The 4,953-nt window shown below is 49.8% G+C and overlaps 1 long non-coding RNA gene across 2 annotated transcripts; it reads right to left on the bottom strand.

The window, feature by feature from the left end:
• Positions 1-1,277: 1,277 nt before the first annotated feature.
• Positions 1,278-4,240, bottom strand: LOC114009980 (uncharacterized). 2 transcript variants are annotated; one of them, XR_003551376.1, is made up of 3 exons: positions 4,110-4,240; positions 1,771-1,920; positions 1,278-1,431 (listed from the first exon to the last, which is right to left on the bottom strand). It is a non-coding gene; the product is annotated as an uncharacterized LOC114009980 (long non-coding RNA). The 2 variants fall into 2 exon arrangements; XR_003551375.1 differs by lacking the exon at positions 4,110-4,240 and adding an exon at positions 2,751-3,153.
• Positions 4,241-4,953: the final 713 nt, after the last annotated feature.

The following is a 4,953-nucleotide window of genomic DNA, read 5'->3' on the forward strand; positions in this document are numbered from 1 at the left end:
CATAGAGACAGAAAGCGAGAAATCACCCCCCAGGGGGAATGGTCACACCACAATCCCTTCTCCTCCATTCTCCTCTCAGGATCTTGGGCACGCACGCACACACGCCTGGCGTGAGTTCTAAGCCACCGGGTCCGGGACGCGAACCGCGGTCAACTACATGGGAATCCAACGACATAGCCATTACGCTAACTGCTGGTTCCCACAGATACATTTTTTTAAAGAATAATTTATTTGTTTTTATTTATTATTATTAATATTGTGGAGTTATTTTAAGAATGATCTTATTTAACTTTATTTACTTATTTATTTATTTTAATTTGACCAGAGAGGGACAGAGAGAGAGAGAGGGACAGAGAGAGAGAGTGAGAGAGCAAGCCGCCAGGACTCAAACCTCATTCAACCATGTGGGAGTTCAGCACCCCTAACCACCACGTCACCTGCCGGTCCCATTATTATTATTTTAAAATTTGCTATAGGGCACATGTGTTCACCAGAGCAAGAGACAGGGAGAAAGAAAGTGAGAAAGCAAGCTACTAGACCCAGGATTCGAACTGCAGTGACCATGTGGGAGTCCAGCACCTTACCACCATGCCACCTGCCTGCTCCATAGAGAGATTTAAAAAAAATCTCATAATAAAAAAAAAATAAATTTTTAAAATCTCATATTTGCACTCAAACTGCACAACAATGTTCATGACCTTTTGTTGTTGTTTGTGGCCTTAAAAATTGTTTACTTATTGAATTCCATTTGTTATTATTATTATTTTTTTTTAATTTGACCAGACAGAGAAAGAAAAGAAAAGAGAGAAAGCAAGCTGCCAGGTTCAGGACTTGAACTGCGGTTGGCCATGTGGGAGTCCAGTGCCCCCAATTATCATACCACCTGCTGGCCCCATGAACTTTTAATTTGGCCAAAGCCCAATTGTCTTTATTTTATTTATTTATTTTAAGAATTCTTTAGTTTAATTTAATTTATTTAGTTTAATTTGACCAGAGAGGGACAGAGTGAGAGTGAGCAGGAGAGAGGAAAGTGAGAAAGCAAGCCGCCAGGTCTGGGACTCAAACTGTGGATGCCATGTGGGAGTCCAGGGCCCTTAACCTCCACATCACCTGCCAGGCTCACCCGATTGTCTTTAACACAGACACAATGAAATACTGTACACTCAGCAATAAATAAGAAGTAACTTTTTTTTCATTGCCAGATGGGTGCACGCACTCAGGAGAGAGAAACCGTAGGAGGACAAGGAGAAAGCGATGGGGCACAGTTACCTCGCCACCTCTTCTCGCTCATTTTTCCACCCGGCAGGGTTTGGGGCAGGAGTGCCCTCGTGCCTGACAGGTTTGTTGTCTCGGAGGACCAGGATTCGAACCTTTGTTGGCCACGTGGGATGTCGCTCCCTTAACCACTAGATTGTGGGCCTGGATCAATTCCTAAGATTTAAAAGAATTAATTATGTATGATCATTATTGTTTTTAAAATTTTGCTATAGGGCATGCGTGCTCACCAGAGAAAGACAGAGAAGAGAGGGAAAGTGAGATAGCGAGCCCCCGGGTCAGCCCCGTGGGAGTCTAGCGCCGTAACTACCCTGCCAGTGTGTGTGTTTGCAGCCGTAGGTGCATGTGCTGGCTGGAGAGAGGGCGGAGGAGAGGCGCTCTGGGACTCCCAGTGGGCGCCTGAAATCGCAGGCCGGACCAAGGCCCAGGCAGACCCGGCTTTCCTGTGCGTATCTGGCCATCGCTCTAGTCAGGTTCAGTGCTAACAGAAGATACCTGGGCCTGGGTGGTTTGAGAGGCTGGACGGGTACTCAGCTCACAGTTCGGAGGTCCAAGGCCATGGAGCACATCTGGTGGGTGTCTTGCAGGGTCCCAAGGCACCGGCCCACCACGAGGACGGGAGAAGAGCAGAAGAGGTCTCTGAAACTAGCAGAGCTAAGGTGAGTGGGGAAGGGTCGCAGGGGGGCTTTGCCTAACACTTCTTTTGTTGTTGTTTTAAGTCTTTGCTATAGGGCATATGTGCTCGCCAGAGAGACAGGGAAAGGGAAACTGAGAAATCACCCGCCAGGGATGCCTGCCACATAGACGCCCCCTCTTCTCCAGTCTCCTCTCGGGATTTTGGGCACGTATACACGTGTCTGGTGTGATTTTCAAGTTTCCAGTTCTGGGACTTGAACCACCCATGATCCCTCTAGGAAAAACAAAAGGGGGAGCCAGTAGGTGGTGTAGCGGTTACGTCACAGGACTCCCACAAGGCCTACAGTTCAAGTCCTGGACCTGGTGGCTTGAAACTCACTCCAGACACATGTGCATGCTGAAGATCCCAGGAGGAGAATGGAGAAGGGATGGCTTGCAGTGTGACCATCTCCCCAGGGGGATACGTTCTCACTTTCCCTCTCTGCTGTCTCTGTCTCTCCTCCCCCAAATGGATGTGCCCTAAGGCAAAATAAAAATCTTAAAAAAAAAAAAGAAATGAGACAAGCAGGTAGCCTGGTGATTGGGGTGCTGGACTCCCACATGGCCAATTGCAGTTCAAGTCCTGGACCTGGGGGCTTGCTTTCTCATTTTCCCTCTCTCTCTCCCTCTGGTAAGCACATGTGCTTTAGAGGAAAATTTAAACATTAAATTAAATTAAATGAATAATTCTTTAAAAAAAAAAAAAAGTAAAAAAAGCAAGGGTGAGCGCCAAGATGGAAACCCAGCCAACTTGGCCCAAGGGTCCAGTAGGATGTCACTAAGTAAGGACAATCACTGACCTGGGACAGGAATCCTCTGGTCAGCAAATCTGGCACCTTCTGTCCCCAGGGGGCAAACCCCAGGGGTAAAGCCATGGCAGCGTAGAGCCCGGATGTTAACAGGGGATATAGAGCAGAAAGAGGCGGAGGCTGGCCTGGGCTGGGCGGGTGGTGCTGTAGGGCAGGCAGGCCCTGCTTTATAAGGTGGGCGGGAGGTGGCCCGGCACAGAGGAAGGGGGGTGCCACTGTTAATCCAGACGCTTCCCTCCCCACCTCCGTGGGCTGGGCTTACAGACTCCTGGGGGACACAATGCAGAACACACGTGGCAAATTCTGGGGGAGGGAGCCGCCGCCCCTGGAGTTTCCAGGTGAACACAGAGGAGCCCGTTCTCGCATCCTCAGTGGGGCTGTCCGGGCTCAGCCCCGAGGCTGCAGCGCCTGCACCAACTCAGAGGCCCCTTCCTGGTTCTATTTATTTTTTAGAGAGAGAGTTATTATTATTATTATTTGTTTTATTTATCATTTTCTTTCTTTCTTTCTTTCTTTCTTTCTTTCTTTCTTTCTTTCTTTCTCTCTTTCTTTCTTTCTTTCTTTCTTTCTTTCTTCTTTCTTTCTTTTTTTTTTTAGAGGTTTTTGCTATGTGGCACATGAGCTTGCCAGAAAGAGAGAGACAGAAAGCGAGGCCCATCCCCAGGGGGGATGGCCACGCCGCAATCTCTTCTCCTTCATTCCCCTCTCAGGATCTTGGGCACGCACGCACACGCGCCCGGCATGAGTTTAAGCCACTGGGTCCGGGATTCGAACCGCGGTCAACTACGTGGGAGTCCAGCGACATAGCCATTATGCTAACTGCTGGTCCCTAGCCGGGGTTTTTCTAATATCCGAGCAAACAGCTGGTGGGTGAGCGGCATGGAAACAGATGGGGGGATGTCACACAGGGCTTGGAGGGGACATGGTGCGGTCTGAATGTCCACATATTGAAAGCTAATCTCCCCACGGGATCCCATGGTTCATATCCTGGCCCCGGCAGCTTGAAAAAGTAAAGCCAAGCGGATGCGCATGCGTGACCAAGATCCTCTCGGAACGGAGGACCGACTGGACAAAGGGGAATTGAGGCATGTGCACAACTCGCGGGCGGCAGGGCAAGCTGCCCCGTTCCTCCCCACCCCTCCTCGCTGCCTGCCCTCCTTGCCTCCTCCCTCTCGGTTGTCCTGGATCAGTTGCTGAACTCCGTGTAATTCCAGGAGTTCTCAGAGGAGGCAGGAGGGTCAGAATCGGACCAGGAGCTGATGGCCAGAGACAGGGTGGAAGGTGCCAGCTGCAGGCTCTGGGGCCCAGTGCCCGCACAGTGGCAGTGCAAAGCGCTCAGGGCTGACCCACCTGGGAGGTTCCCGGTTTGCATCCGACTCCCCCGAATCTCGTGGGCACGTGTGGGTTGTGATTCAGGACTGGCTGAAGCCAGGTGTAGACCGAGACCTTGTCAGGGACGGACTCATGGCCTAATGTGTAAGGGAGTCAGATCCCACGTGACCAACTGTGGTTCCATCTCCTGCCCTGGTGGCTTGAAAAACACCGTGCTCAGGGTGTGTGCATGCCCCAAACCCCGAAAGGGCGGAGAAGAGATTGCAGTGTGGTCATGCCCCGTCAGGGAGTTCTCACGTGCTCGTGCTCTCTCGCTCTCTCTCTCTCTCTCTCTCGTGCCTGTGCCTTCTGCAATTAAAAGACCCTGTTGAAAATGCTGTCTCATTGTCTCTGTCTTGTTCATGGAAGGAAGAAAGAAGCTTAAAAAAAAAAAAAAAAAAAAAAAAAAAAAAAAAGGGGGGGGAGCCAGCCGTAAGTCAAGGATCGTATCCGCCTCTAGAACCAGAACGGGCAAGTAAGAGGGTCAGCCTCCCTGCAGCTCCAGAGCCTCCGTGGAACCAGCCCTGCTCACGTGTGGATTGCAGCTAAATAAGACTCATCTGGGGGCCAGCAGGTGGCGTGGTGAAGGCGTTGGACTCTCACAGGGCTGATGGCAGTTTAGGTCCCAGACCTGGTGGCTTGCTTTCTCACTGTCTCTCGCTGGTGAGCGTGCATGTCCTATAGCATATTTTAAAATCTAATAATAATCATAAATAATAAAATTAAATATTTTTAAAGAATTATTTTAGTTGACTATGTTTACTTTAATTTGACGAGAGAGAGAGAGAGAGAGAGAGAGAGAGAGAGAGAGAAAGAGAGAACA

The sequence above is a fragment of the Tupaia chinensis genome, unplaced genomic scaffold (genome assembly GCF_000334495.1).
Source record: "Tupaia chinensis unplaced genomic scaffold, TupChi_1.0 Scaffold000673_1, whole genome shotgun sequence".
NCBI lineage: Eukaryota > Metazoa > Chordata > Mammalia > Scandentia > Tupaiidae > Tupaia > Tupaia belangeri.